The sequence below is a fragment of the Agelaius tricolor genome, unplaced genomic scaffold, assembly GCF_023055355.1.
Source record: "Agelaius tricolor isolate 1412-34295 unplaced genomic scaffold, bAgeTri1.0.p SCAF_17, whole genome shotgun sequence".
NCBI classification, from domain to species: domain Eukaryota; kingdom Metazoa; phylum Chordata; class Aves; order Passeriformes; family Icteridae; genus Agelaius; species Agelaius tricolor.
In genome coordinates, this window is record NW_027269277.1 from 18,677,469 (window position 1) to 18,693,164 (window position 15,696).

Here is a 15,696-nt window from a genome sequence, read left to right on the forward strand (position 1 = left end):
GACCAAAGCAGGGGCTCAGCCCCCTGCTCCAGCCATGGCCTGACTCTCCTCAGCCTCCCATTTCCTGATTTCTCTGCATTCCCTGTGGAAATCCTGGAGGGATATCCCTATCTGTGAACCCACACTGTGTTTTTGTGCCAAAGCAGAGGGAGTTTAATCCCCCTGCTGGATTTTCTTCCCCCATTTTGGGACAAGAGCCCTCACTGCTGACCTGGGATTTGTACTTCATGGGGTTCTTTCCCTCCCCGTGCTCTGATTGTTGATCAGAGTCCTTGAGGGCTGTTTAGCCTCTTGTTCTCACTTCCCACAAACCATGGAAAACCTGGAGGGAAATGCTGGGATATAAACAGAAGTGTTAGCAAAGTTCTGCCTTCTGCTGCTTAAAAACCTGCTCAGAGTGATTTCCCTGGGATGGATCCTGAGTAGGTCAAGCCCAGGTGGGAGCCCAGCCCAGCCCTGAGTTCCTCAGTGCTGCCTGTCCTTGCAAACAGCTGTAATAGTCCATCAAAAATACTCCCCCAAAAGCATCCCCTTTTCAATTGGCCCTGCAGGGCACCTGGATAATGAATGAACTCTGCTTGTTCCTTCCTGTTGCTCTGGGATCCTTGGAAATGTTTAAACCCCTTCAATCTCCTGCCTTCCAATCTCTTCCTGGATGCCCCCCCTCTGTTCCTTGTTTTGCTCTGCACTCCCTGGTTCTCTGAGCCTCTGGAAGTCTCTGCAGACACTGGGAGAGGCTCCCAGAATTTCAGGTGGAGCCTTGGAAGGGCTGTCAGGTGTACAGGAGGTGATCAGGAACTGAATCCTTTGAAAATGTCATTTTATAGCACAGATTTTCAGCCCTTGCAGACCCACAAAGAGTGACTTCCATGCACATGTTGATATTTCTGTTCTCAGAACACAGAAGCTTTCTAGAGCTACTGAAATTTCTTTGCAGCTGCTGTCAGCCTTTCTGGGAATGCTGAGCTTTGAGTTATTTGGGTTATGAGTCTGACAGTATTTGTCTGTGGAACAGCAGCCTGCTCACACACAGTGCCTGCACAGCTCTTGTTTGTTTGCATAAATGTTACAAACAGAACTCAGGTAACTCCTCAGGAAAATCAAAGCAGATTTTGCTGATGGCTGTTGGATGCATTTTCCTGCTGCTCACTACAGTTGTTTCATTCTTTTATCAGCAATGACTCTGAGATCTGAGTGTTTTCTTTAGCAGCTCTTAGAGATATGCAATGGAATGAATGATCTGATCTCCTAAATAATTTATTTTCTAATCCTGCACTTTTTGAGGCTGGAGATCCAGAACTCTGCCAGGGAGGATGTGGGAATGAGGGTGGGTGATGGATCTTCCTTTTTCCCCTTCCAGGAGCTCCTCCCTCCAGCAGGAGATTTTTCTTTTGATCCAAAGAAACCTCAAAACTCTGGTCAAGGAATATTGGCTCATCTGTGGCCTGGTTTGTGCTTGCTGGGGCATAAAAGGAGCAGGGTGGCTCAGGAGGGATTGCTTGGGCAAAGCAGCTGTGAAACAAATCAATCTGCCTCTTCAAAGTGCTCTGCAGCTTTGCCTTTGTGGCTTTCATGGCACCCAGAGCTGGATGATTTAATCTTCTGGATGATTGCTGATGTGGTGGGGTTCATTGCTCTGTGCTCACAGAGAAGGTTTCTCCCATCTCAGTTGTTTCATGCTCTGTGTGTGCTGATATCCACTTCTGGGGTGTTGGATTGTGTAACTGACCCTTTGGAGAAGCTTGCATTCCTCACATTATCATTAAAATCAATTTCCCACGGACTGCAGCACTGTAACTTCCCCTTTCATTTGCTCTAGCTTTCTAAAAACCACCCTGCACTCCAGGCTCCCTCATTCCTTGTCTCCTTTCCAGCCATCTCTCCTGCTCTGGGAATTTGTACCTCTAGAAAATCTTCCAGCTCAGTCCCAGCAGGCTGAGTGAGAATGCCCAGCTCTGGGTGGGGATGAAGTTTTAGTGGCATTCACTCCCTGGGTATGAGCTGGCAACAAAGCTGAGCATTCCCAAAGGACCTGTTCTGGTGGAAGGTGCCCGTGCCCATGGCAGGGGTGGCACTGGATGAGCTTTAAGGTCCTTTCCAAACCAAACCATTCCACAGTTCTGGGATATTTGAATTTGGATTTCCAGCTACTGAGGAAACCCTTTGTGGCCCCACTGGTCCGGTGTAGGATCAGAGAAGAGTTTGAGTTGGAAGAGACCTTCCAAAGGCCACCTTACACCTCCCACTATTCCAGGCTGATCAGACCTGGACACTTTCAGGAATCCAGAGGCAGCCACAGCTTCTCTGGGAATTTTATTACAGGGCCTGCCCACCCTCAATGGAAAAACCTTCTTGTATCTGGTGTAAAGCAGCCCTCCTGCAGGAAAAACCATCCTCCCCTGTCCTGAGGGCCCAGGGCCTGCTCAGAGCTGTGCCCCACCTTTCCTGTGACCCCCTTCAGGTACAGGAACGTTCCTGGGGCCTTCCCTTCTGCAGCTGAACACCCCAAAGCTCAGCTGTTCCCCAGGGCAGAGGGGCTCCAGCCCTCAGAGCACCTTTGTGGCCTCCTTCCCTTAATCCTGAACATTTCTCTGAAGTTACAGGAATATCTGCAATGCTCCAGGCTCCCCTGGGGACCCTCAGTGCCTCCTCAGAAATTTCCCTCACAGGGTTGGGGTGTGGTGAGACTTGGGTGGTTTTTTAATTCTGTTTTTTACCACAGCCAGTTTGATGAGGTTCCAAGAAAAGGAGCTGAACTCACTTATTCCTATTGGGAACTTGACAGAAATTTCCAGCTGCTGGCACCAAGGACAAGGGCTCCCCTGGGAGCTGGGGCTGCCCCAGCTCTCAGTAAATCCTGAGCTGAGAGCAGTTCAAACCATCCACATATCCTCCAGCCAGGGCTGCAGTGCTCCCAGCTCTGCATTCTTCAAGCATTTTCCAATCTCCTTGCATTCCTCAAGCTGTGATTTTATTACCACTGGATGTGATTTTCAGAGAGTGACTTTTGATTGTGCCCCTGAGGGAGCCACTGGGTGTGTGCAGATCAGCCCTGCCTGCCCCAGGGCTGCTTTCCTGCCTGCTCTGCCTTTAAATGATGGCAAAACACATATCAATCCTATCCACAGATATCCATCCTATCCACAGATATCAATCCTATCCACAGATATCCATCCTATCCACAGATATTAATCCTATCCACAGATATCAATCCTATCCACAGATATCAATCCTATCCACTGATATCAATCCTATCCACAGATATCAGTCCTATCCACAGATATCAATCCTATCCACAGATATCAATCCTATCCACAGATATCAATCCTATCCACAGATATCAATCCTATCCACTGATATCAATCCTATCCACAGATATCAATCCTATCCACTGATATCAATCCTATCCACAGATATCAGTCCTATCCACTGATATCAATCCTATCCACAGATATCAATCCTATCCACAGATATCAATCCTATCCACAGATATCAATCCTATCCACAGATATTAATCCTATCCATTGATATTAATCCTGTCCACTGATATTAATCTTATCAACACCACATTTGCATTGGTTTCATGCAACTCTTTGTCCTTTTTTTTTCCCTCCACAACTGATTTTGAAGATCTTTGGCAGCACTGACAACACCAGGATGTGGATGGGAGATGAGGGGGAGTGGATTCCTTCTGTCAGGATCCTCCATTTTCCAGATTACCTAAAGAATTGATCAAGGTACTTAAAAAAAACCCAAACATTTTCCAGCTTCTGGGCATGGATATTCACTGCTTATTTATTCATTTATTTATTCTGTAATAAAATAGTCCTGTTCTCACAGACTAGGCTGTATGATCCATAAATACCCTTGTAAAATAGATTTGTAGCATGTAACAGAATCCTTTAGAATATTCTGTGAAAATTCTTTTTTTGTTGTTGTTGTTGTTGATAGCACTTTCAGAACATTTACATCCTTCATCCTGACATTTTGAAATAGAACATTTTTTCCTACAGAGGTAAGTTTACAGCATCATCACAGTATTATAGCTTGTTTAAAAATACATACAGCAGTACTGGTAATTGCAAGCAAGCTGGAGACTGGAGCAGGGGGCTGGTGGCAACTTCACATGGTTTCTACTTTATAAAACAATGACACTTATTAATATTACATCCATCACTTGGTTAGAAAAGATTACTTAGATGTGCTACTCACAAGAAATCTGTCATTTCTCTGTGACATCACAGGACAGCTATGGAAATAGAAACACTCCGTGGTATGGGTGGTTTAAAAAGGATTTGATGGCTAATTAAAAAAAGGGGTTTAGGCTGTCTCTTCCCTTAGGAATTTGAGTTCCATTAACACTGATGTCCTTCATCCACTGGTGGGAATGCCAGGAGCAGCTCTCAGCACAGCCCTGGTGTGAAGGAAGCCCTGAAATGTCCCTCTGGGCCCAGGAGCAGCTCTGGGGGAGCAGCCTGGCAGCCCCAGCTGGGAGCTCTCACTGCAGCACCTCCAGCCCTGCTGGGACCAGCACAGCTCAGCCCCCCTGGGCTGGAGCAGCTGAGCTCCTGGGGCACCCCAGAGCAGTGAGAGCAACAGGGTGACATTTGGAATATTTGAAATACTGGAAATACTGGAAATTGTGAAAAAATTTACAGAAAATCATGGTTAAGGTTGGAATGGAGCTAAAAACCCATCCCATTCCAGTCCTGCCATGGCAGGGACACCTCCCACTGTCCCAGGGTGCTCCAGCCTGGCCTTGGGCACTGCCAGGGATCCAGGGGCAGCCCCAGCTGCTCTGGGCACCTGTGCCAGGGCCTGCCCACCCTCACAGGCACTGCCAGTTTGCCCAGTGAGGATTAAAATGACAGAAGAGATTAAAAATACATCATTGCATTGGTTTTACTTTGCACAAATGAGACTAAATGTATAAATATATATATATATATATATGTATAATAAAGCTGTAGGAAATCTCCAAACTGCTAACAACTCTTAGAAATGAGATAAAACAAGGATGTATTTGCTTGGAAATTCCAAATTTGCAGTTCTCTCGTGATTTTCATTTTCAGGTAATTCAAGAGTCCTTCATGGCGGATCCCGGTTTTCTCTTTTTATGAAACAAGTCCAGGCGTGCTTTGGCAAATGCTCTTTTCTTGGTCTCTCTGATACTCCTCTTGTGCTTTCTGCAGTCTTCTCCCTCTGAGTTTCCACTTGTGGAAGCAGTAGGTGATGAGGGATGTCATGACCAGGGAGAAGATGATGACCAGCACGACGATGAGGGCGATGGTGGACGAGAGGGAGCCCTGCAGCTGCTCGCTCTCCGTGTCCCCGGTGGAGTTCACAGCAGCAAAGTTCTCATACTCTGCTGAGGCCAAAAGGGCAGCTCCAGGAGCCTCCCTCAACTTGGGCCTCATTGGGACTCAGGAGTGTTCTCAGGATGCTGGAGAAGCAGATCTAGGAGTGCCCTGTCACATCCAGGAGCCACCTTTGGGTGCTGCAGGCATGGGGGAGGCTCAGCAGTGGAGAGCAGGAGCTGCAGCCTGGGCACAAAGCCTCCAGCACAGGCCAGCTTTAGCCCAGCTTTATATCCCAGCTTTATCCCTGATTTGGGTCAGGAATGTGCTGCTTTCCTCATCAAGGGGCAGGGAAGGCTCAGCCAGCTGCCAGTTTGGGATTCCTTGCTTTCTGCAAGAGATAATTGGAGAAAATCCAATCAGTTTTCCAGTGGTGGCAGAGCTTGTCCTGGGGCTGAAAGCAAACCAAGTGCTGCAACAAGTGTAACTTTCTATCAGAGGAATTGTTTCAGTGGAAGATTTTTTTTCTTTGCCAAAATATTCCCAGAAGAGAGGGAAATCAAAGGCCTGTTTTGTACATTACCCACAGCAACAAAATCAGCTGCAAATGGGAGTTCTCACATTAATGAAGGGGTTTCATTTCCCCTCTTCTCTGTATCTGCTCTTGGACTGGGCTGGAATTTGGGGTTAAATCCTCTGGAGTTTTAGTTATAGTGGGATTGAGGAGGTTTCCTCACTGATTGCAAATCTGGGATCTGGAGAAAGGTCCTGGGTGAAAAACCACCCTGATTAGTGGAGAGGTGAGCTCCCCTACAGGCACTGAGCTGTAAATTGAATTTAACCCCCCCACCCTTCCACAGTTCTGCTGGAATTTCAGAGACTTTTAAGTCATTTGCCTTTGATATGAGCTGAGTGTGACAAATCCTAAAAAATTCACTCATCTGAGCCGTTCTGAAGCCCAAAGCTGCTCTGCCCTCCCCATTCCCTCCCTGATCCAAATCCCATTTTGGAGTTAAACCTGAGGAACAAGGCTGCTCTGCTCTGGATTCCTGCTTCCAATCGGGACAGGAGGATTTGCCTCGGGATATTTTCCCCTGAGGAGCTGTAAGGACGTTCAGGGCTATTTATTTCAAACAACAGCTTGCTCCAAACCACCCCCACCCTCCTCCCAAATGCTTGGAGGCCAAAATTAGGTTTCAGAGATCTTGGAGCATCATTGTTTGGAGATGCTGTGTTTGATAGGATGCAGTTCATCCTCTTTATAGAAATAAAGTTCATCCCACTCAGGCTCACAGAGAACTGAGGGTCTCTTTTCCTAATTAACAGCACATTCTGATTAGTAATAACCACTGTTTATATAGCTCAGCATTCTGTTGGTGCTAAAAGATGTAAATAACAGTTCCTGCCAGTTTGGAACAATATGTTCACAGAGCCAGAAATGGGGATTTTCAAGGGAGTTCGAAACTCAGATTTTGCTGAGGGAGAGCTGATGGAAAGCTCATTTCACAGGAGGGACCCAGTGGCCCATCTTTGATGAATGTCTGCAAGGGACACTGCTGGTAAGCCATGCATCAGGAGGGTGACAAGAGAACATTTCAGTGCTCCCCGTGTGTTCAACATCTCTCTCAAGCAGCCTGAAGAAAGGAACTGCAATAAAAGCACTTGAGGAGCTGAGAAATGGCCTCTGATTGATGGAGCAGCCAAGTGCCCACCTGGCCAGGGAAGTCCAGAGGGGGGAATGTCTTAGCACCAGGGGAAATCTGATTCTGTCACACTTGCCTTGGCCTGGGTCTCATCTCATCTGTGCCCACAGCTCTCGGGATCCTGGGGAGGAGAGAACAAAACACAAAATCACCATGGAGCTGCCTCTGTGCTGCTCCACGAGGGGCAGGGTGGGTTTGTCCCTGCCCTGCCCGTGCAGGAGGTGAAATCCCAAACCAAACCAGCAAAGCTTCTCAACCTCAGAGCTGCCAAGCTCTGCTTGGGCTTGGCTGCATCTGGGGAAGGAAAAGGTGGTTTGGGGCAAATCCCTGGGAAACAGCCCCTGAGGGCTCTGCTGCTGCCTGTGCTGTCACCTCAGAGTGACAGGGACCTAAGCTGGGGTCACAGCAATGCCACCACTGCCCCTGTGGGTCACAGCAGTGCCATCAGTGCCACCTCTGCCCCTGTGGGTCACAGCATGCCACCTCTGCTCCTGTGGGTCACAGCAGTGCCACCTCTGCTCCCATGGGTCACAGCATTGCCACCTCTGCTCCCGTGGGTCACAGCAGTGCCACCTCTGCTCCCGTGGGTCACAGCAGTGCCACCTCTGCCCCTGTGGGTGACAGCAGTGCCACCTCTGCCCCTGTGGGTGACACAGCAATGCCACCTCTGCCCCTGTGGGTGACACAGCAGTGCCACCTCTGCCCCTGTGGGTGACACAGCAGTGCCACCACTGCCCCTGTGGGTCACAGCAGTGCCACCACTGCCCCTGTGGGTGACACAGCAATGCCACCTCTGCCCCTGTGGGTGACACAGCAGTGCCACCTCTGCTCCCGTGGGTGACACAGCAGTGCCACCTCTGCCCCTGTGGGTGACAGCAATGCCACCTCTGCCCCTGTGGGTCACAGCAGTGGCACCTCTGCTGCCTGAGGGCCAGGAATGCTCCTTGCTGCTGCTCAGGGATGGATTGGGGACCCAAAGTGCAGAGCAAAGGCTGAGACACCCCGGCAGTGCCATCCATGGCTGGAGGCCTGGGCTGGTGTGGGCACAGGCAGGAGCAGCGCCCAGGGAGCTGCAGGGAGAGGCTCCTCCCGTGGCCATGGCAGGGATGGTGGCACAGGTGGGGCAGCTGCTCCTGCACAGGCAGGGAAGCAGAGGGGCTGGGCTCTCTCCAGAGCAGAGGAACTCGGTGAGGATCAGGCTTTGGGAGGATCAGCTCCCATCCCATCCTATCCCATCCTCTGGAATCCCACTGGCACCATGGGCAGTCACATCCTCTGAAAAATCTCTTGGCCCAGGATTTTCACCTGGGAAGCTGAAAGGGCTCAGAGAAAAAGGAAAACAATTCTTATCTCATTTGCTTCTCCTGTGCTGTGCTCACATGTGGAATGTGTTTGGAGATTGTTTATCCAACTGGTGATTGCTTCATTAATTTCATGTGAATTGTTTTGACTCAATGACCAATCATGGTCAGGCTGTGTCAGGACCCTGGAAGGAGTCAGGAGTTTTTCATTATTATTTTCTGGCCTTCTGTCTGTATCCTTTCTCTATTCTTTAGTACAGTTTAGTATAGCATTCTTTAATATAATATAATATCATAAAATAATAAATTAAGCCTTCTAAGAACATGGAGTCAGACTCATCATTCCTTCCTCCATCTGGGAACCCCACAAATACAAGGGGCAGCACATCCTGAGGAGGCATTTCCCATTAAAATCCCCCAAACCTCTTCCTGTTCCAGGCTTTAGCTGAATTCCAGCAGCAGAGAATAAATAAAGCTGAGATTGTTTGCTTGGCTTTGTGTGAGTCATAAGCCTTCAGTGGCTTTGGCCTGAGCACTGCAAACATTGCAATCAGGAGCTCAGGGCTGGGCACATTGAATTCCCATTAAAATATATTAGAAAGATTCAAATATTGACAAAAATAATGTGATTTTTTTCAATCTGGAAATTGGTTAGAATCAACTTCTTGTGCAAGCACATTAGAATATCTGAAAGTTGAATTCATTTTGAAAGCTTTTAATGAAATAATCTTGTTTTACTCTGGGACTTACACAAGCTCAGGCTCTTGATGTTGCACGTCCTTGCCTTGGGATGGACCTTCCTGCCCTGGCTCATGTTCCCTTGTCTTTTTTAGCAAGTTATAAAGTAAAGTACAACTCAGTACAAGATGGGGAAGACAAAATCTGCTCCTTGATTTGCAATATCCTTAGGACAGGCATTGTCTTCCCTTTGTTCTCCAAGTCTGACCTTTGAGAACCTCAGAGAGAAATAAATTTTTGAGGGTTTTTTACAGTTTTTGAAGGTGGAAAGTAAGAGAGGGTTGGAAGCGATTTGTATGAGAGGAACAAAGGAAATGACAGTAAAAAAAGGCAGTGTCTCCAGATGAATTCAGGTTATTGGCATCTGTCAAATACTGAATTACTCAAAAGAGATAAGAATGTTCATCAACAGCTTTTTGATTTCCCTGGGAGTCCTCCCTTTCATCAGGGCAAACCTTGCCTCTGTTTGCCAGACATGGCAATAATGATGTTATCAGTCTTGCAGTCAAGACAGAAATGACAATTTGCACTGTGTTCCTAAAAAGAAATAAATTTTAAAATCCAAATAACGTGTGGAAGAGGAGACTTAAGTTTTACTGGATATGGTTTGAGGCTTTTATGTAGTTGGAGAAGCCTGGTTTTGATTTCAGTCTGAGTGGCTGAGTTCAGTGAATGTCTGGGAATTTCAGGTTTCTTGGAGGGATGAAGGGCAGGAGTCCCAGTGAGCAGCTGCAGCTGAGGGCACATCCCTGAGCCCAGGATAACTCACACTTCCTGATGGGGCTGATCAGGACATCAGACCTGGGGAAAAGGAACAGCCCTGCTCTCAGAGGAACACAAAAGCAGCTTCCAAAGGAAAGGTGAGTGCCCTGAAACCACAAACCCTCCTTGGGAGCTGAGAGAAAAAATCTCTTTGACAGCAGGAGAGCCTTGGGTTCTGTCTTTGTGTCTCATCTCCTCATCCTCCCCTCACTGTGCTCTTCCCACTGTTGAGTTACTCCCTTCATTTATGTAACTCTAAATATATATTGATTTTTTAACATGGTTTCAGGCTTGCTTTCTTCCCTTTTGCCTTCAGCTTTCTTGTAAATGTCCCCACAGCCTTTCAAATTGCCTCTTCCATTTTAATTGCATTAGGGAAGAACGCAGCTCCTCTCTCTGCATTTGCATCTTTTTGATGTGAAAACATTGGGATGAAAGGTGTCCCTCATGCTTCAACCTGGGTGGAAAGGGCCCTTTTTCCTCCTCCCCCTGAGCTGGAGACATCAACTCCAGCACTTGTGCTCAGATAAAAGGGAGTGGGAGCAGTGGGAGGGGGACGAGGAGGAGGAAGGGATGGGAGAAGGCAGAAAACGCTTGGAAAAGCACAGTGAGATGTTTTAGCCTTGCTGCATCTTCTATAAACTCATAGGAACAGAAGGCCAGGCTTTGAGAGTGTTTAAAATAGGCCCATAAATATATATGTATTTAATTTGGGATGACTACATTCTTTTGGAAATCTGCAGGTTTCAAGTCTCCAAAGTGCTGCTGAGTTTAATTCCTGGGGGTTCTGTGGCCTTTGGGGTGTGTGCTGCTCCCAGGCACTGTATTTGTAGGGTCACCAGGTTTGTGGGTGTTCAGCACCACAGATTTCCCTGCAAAGTCCCCACACTAAACCTCTTTGTGCCTCTTTCTTCTGTAGAGTTAATCTCCTAATAGGAACCATGGTCTGGGTTGGGTTTTTCCATGTGGTCACCCCTAGGAACAACATTTGCATAATTCCCTTGGGATTGCCCCAGTGCCAGAAGTGGCACCTTAGGGAAAGGCTGGAGCAGGCAAATTAACCTTTTAATTAAGTGCACAAAACTCCAGCCCTGCTTTTACCCCAGAGAAGAGGAAATTTCTGCTCTCCATTGCTGTTCAGGTGTTCTGCCTTTGTTATTCCTGAAGAAGAGGAAAAGGCTGGGAGTTTTGGGATCTCTCATTCCAGCCCTGACCAGATCCACGAACCAGGGCAGAGTTGTGCTCCTATAAAAGGATCAGTGTCTGGTGGGATCCTGATTCTCCCTGGGCTTGGAGAACTCTGTGCACAACAAGACCAGGAAATTTCAGAGCAGAACCTGATCCCATCTTCCCTCTGCTTGGAGGATCCTGAGCAAAACCACCCCTGGAGACTTTTGGGATCCATTTTTGGGAGCTGCTGTGGGCAGGGGCTGTGCTCAACAGGGCCATAAATGTAATTTATGGCTGTGCTCAGCAGGGCCATGGATGTAAGGTGCTGCTTTCCTGGCATTTGTTTGACAGAGGACCCATGTGAGACCAATTCTGGTTTTAATTTTAGTTCAGTAATCCTTGAAGTGGAGATTAATTAAAGCCACAGGTGTGCCTGGCTTTAGGCTCTCTCTCAAGCTGATCTCCATCCCACTGATTTTATTGGTGACCTCTGATAGTTTAATGTGTTAATTTAGCCTAAGTGTGATTTGATAAACAGCAGCAGCTTTGAGGGTGTGATCACAGCCTCCTTCTCACTGCCTGCTTTGGCAAATCTCAGCTTTGCTCTGTGCAAAGTCCAAATCCCTCTGGAATGGTTCCTGTTCCCAGGAGCAAACTGCACCTCAGCCATGGGCAGACTGAACACTGGATGGATTCCCTCCCTAAAGCAGCCTCTGGAAAGCACCTGGACAGATATTTGAACCTTCTTGTCCAGGGAATGTGAGGAAAGTTTATTATCCTGAGCACTGGAATGCTCAAATGCCATTTTTAGGGTGGCTTTGAATCTCCATGAAATGCTCCCAGAGGTGTGAGGACTGAGCTGGCACAAACATGTGAGGAGGAGACACTGGGGTTTATTATTTTCATTAATAATGATAATAATAACAACAACAATAATAATTTTTCTCTAGGAAAGGGTCTGTTTTTTCCCCTTTTAAGCTTGGAGGACAGTGCTGTATCCAGCTTCTCCCTGAGCATGATCCTTCCAGGTGTTCCCTTCCAAAGAGGCTTCACTCCTTTTAAAAGCTCTGTAGTTGTTTTTCTCCAAGCAGCACAATTCCTGCTTTTGGAGGGTGGATTTTCCTGCTCAGCCATTCCTGCCACAGGAGCTTCCATCAGCAGCCCAAGAGCACACCCTGCAAAATGGGGATTCTTTGTCCCTTTGAAATGATGTTTTGTGGTTCACTCACTGCTGATTTGCTTCAGACTCATTTTTATGCTGCTCTTCCCTCCCAAATCAGGGGCAGCTCCATCCTTTGATGACAGAGGCAGCCTGGGAATTTCCCCTTGGTCCATAATTTAGAAGTTATTCTGTGCAAACACAAACCCTGGGGTGAGCAGTCCCCAAACCTGCACTCAGTGATTGTTTTTTTCCCCATTTGCTGTTTTTAAGCTCAGTTTGCCCCAAAGTTCCAGGATTTTGGAGCCAGGACAAGTAGTGCAGGTAGAGGTGGATGATTAATGGTTGAGTCAGAAGAGAAATGGAAACTAAAAGCTGTTTAGAGCTGAACTCAAATGAAAACCCCAAACCTAAGAACCCCCATAAAATACAACCAGGGCCAACCAATGGCCTTTTTGTTCAATTCTCATTTTGTGTGCAGGTGAAGGAGGGATTTAATTCTGGCCTAATTGTGAAGGGATGAATAAATTAGATCTGGGTTTGTATCCCCCTCCCTATTTAATCTCTCTTTTCCCATTTTCTCCTGCCCTACCAGGAGCAAGGAAATCTATTACAGCTGAGACACTGCAGCCTTTCTCTTGGATCTAAAATCTGACTGAAACTCCTGCAGGGATAGATTTCTTTTAAAAAATATTGCAAAAGAGCAAGAGATTGTTTGAACATTCCAGTTTTCATCCATCTCCTTTCAAAAGAAAACTCTCCTGCTCTTGATGAACAGGCCCAGTCTGGGACTGCCATAAATTCAGTGCTCAGGGAATTTCACCTTTAAATTGTGCAGGGAAAGAAGAAGTTAAAGGGTGGGAGGGAGCAGGGGCTGGGAGGGGGAGTGATGAGTGTCAGTTTAGAGGCAGCTACTTTGTCTGTACGTTTCTGGAATAAAATCACATTTCTTTTCCCATGGCACAGACTGGGGACAGTTTCTGTGGGATTTGGGAGCTGCTTCCCAGCTGTGCCCAGCTGCAGCCCGGGGAGCTGGGCTGGTGAGCAGGGAATGGTCCCAGCTGCAGGAGGGAATGGAGACCGGAGCATCCCGTGCTGCCAGCACTGCCCCTCCTCTGGGCTGCCAAGCCCATTCCAGCCGGGAAAAGCCCCGATGTGGGCTCGGGAATGCTGGGAGAGGTGGCAGCGCTGCCGGGCTGGGAGGGCACGGGCACCCGCAGGGGCACACTCGGGTGCGGGAGGAGGGATGGGAGGCTCAGGGAGGGCTGGAGCCCGGCACGGAGAGCAGGGCAGGGGTGCCCAGAGGGGCCCGGCACAGCCCTGGGAGCGGAGGGGCACCCACCCCAGAGGGGCACACCTGGGGCAGGAGGGGCACCCCTGGCACACCTGGGCAGGAGCAGGAGCCCGGTGGGCACCACGAGCGGCCTGGGCTGGGCCGGGGGCAGCGGGGTGGGCAGGGCAGCCCTGGAGCCTGCCAGGGACCGTGCCAGTCACTGGGACCGTGCCGTGCCAGCCTCACAGCCCGGGTATGGCCGTGCCGAGCCGTGCCAGCCTTGCACGCAGGTATCTCAGTGCCGTGCCAGGCAGGTACTGCACTGCCCAGTGCCGTGCCTGCCCCGGTACCTTGCCGTGCCATTCAGCCGGTCCCACGCTGCCCGGGGCTGTGCCGTGCCAACCCAGTGCCAGCCTTGCACGCGGGATCACGGTGCCGTGCCCGCCGGTGCCAGCCATGCCGTGCTGTGCCATGCCGTGCCAGCCGTGCCCGCCGGTGCCAGCCGAGCCGTGCCAGCCGTGCCGTGCCCGCCGGTGCCAGCCGTGCCGTGCCAGCCGTGCTGTGCCATGCCATGCCAGCCGTGCCGTGCAATGCCATGCGGTGCCATGCCATGCCAGCCGTGCCATGCCGTGCCGGCCGTGCCGTGTCCCCGCGGGCTGCGGGGCCGGGATGCAGCGGAGCATCCCCGGGCTGTGCCGCAGGCGCTGCCCGCGCCCGGCGATCGCCGCTGCTCCGGGAATCCCCGCATCCCTCCGGGCAGGGCACGGGGCTGGGGCTGTTTGGGCATCGCCCCGCGGCCCCTTCCCTCCCTCCCTCCCTCCGTCCGTCCCTCTGTCCCTCCGTCCCTCCAGCACAAAGGAGCCGCGGCAGCCGCTCACTCACCTGCTCCGGCCACGTCCTCCGGCTGCGGGGCTGTGCGCGGCTGCAGCCCGGGCAGGGAGCCCCGGGACCGGGCAGGGAGCCCCGAGCCGGGCAGGGAGCCCCGAGCCAGGGCAGGGAGCCCCGGGACCCGCGGTGGCCCCGAGCCGGCGCTGCCGCAGCCGCAGCGAGGCTGGAGCGCCGCACACCCCCTCGGCAGCACCATCTGAGCCCAGCCGAATTTGTCAACTTTATTTAGAGGGAAGAATGGATCACATGGGAGCCTCACCGAGCTGGGAGGAGCGTGCGGTGCGGAATCAGGTCACCGACAGAGAGCCGAGCCAGCCACGGCCACCGGCACAGAGAGCCGAGACAAAGGCAGGGGAGCAGCCGGGAATTCGGCTCCTTTCTCCCCTTCTCTGGCCATGGAACAGGGTAAATTTCGCGCTCCTTTCAGCAGGTGCGGTTTCCTAACCAAGTACGAAATAGGGAGCGATGTGAAAGGAATGTTTTCAGCTCCCGAGCGCTTTCGAGCACATCCATCCATCCTGTCGAGCGTTTCTCAGCCTTTTCTTTGCCCGTTTCTGGCTGCATTGATCCAGCCCCAGAGAAATGGATGCTGGACCCATTCCCAAGCACCACATGCATCAGCCCAGGTGGAATATCCACCTCTGCCTCAAACCTGCATCTCTCTGTCTTTAATTTGCATCTCCTGCTCAGACAAAGGCTGGAGCTGCTGCTGGTCCCTGCTGCCCCACGGGCTGAGGAATCCTTGTGGAGCTGGGCTCCTCCAGCCCCTTTTCCTGCTCTTTCTCACTCATTAATGGCCAGCAAAGCCCCCAAGCACGGGTAACACCAAATTTGAGCCCTGCTGGCTGCCAGGATCTGTGTGACTTTTAATACCATTGTTTATTTCATCAGCACACACTCCCAAAGAGCTGCCATGGGTTTGGGTTATTCAGAGGCCAGAATTCAAGTGTGGATCCCTAAATACACACGGATCTTGTGAAGGAGTGGGCCTGACTTTTATAGGTGCTAAGCAACTGTTCTTCTGCATTTCCATCTGCCTTGAAGTCACATCCCACCCTCTCCACCTTCCTCATGTCCACACTTTGAGACAGAAATGAGCTGTGCAAAGTAGGCTGGCTCCTTCCTCTGCTGCCAGGAGCTTTCTGCCCAAAGGAAACTCCATCCTGCCCCACAGAAAATCCATCCTGGAGCAGGACACCCAGGGGAGGGAGTTGGGAACCAGGGGAATTGCCACTGATGTGTCCAGGGAGGGTAAGAACCCAGGGGAGGGTGAATGCTGCAGCCAAAAACGGCTCAAGGAGCCATGGAACAAGTGGCAGCTGCCTACAGAGGGACTTTCCTTCCTCCAGCTTGCAGAAAATTATCCAGCCTTGGCACTTAAAGGCTGGAACAGTCAAAATGTTGA

At 50.2% G+C, this 15,696-nt stretch overlaps 1 long non-coding RNA gene across 1 annotated transcript; it reads right to left on the minus strand.

Annotated features, from left to right (window-relative positions):
• Positions 1-3,768: 3,768 nt before the first annotated feature.
• On the minus strand, positions 3,769-14,527 carry LOC139597428 (uncharacterized). Its single transcript, XR_011681599.1, has 3 exons — positions 14,286-14,527; positions 7,077-7,121; positions 3,769-5,688 (listed from the first exon to the last, which is right to left on the minus strand). It is a non-coding gene; the product is annotated as an uncharacterized lncRNA (long non-coding RNA).
• Positions 14,528-15,696: the final 1,169 nt, after the last annotated feature.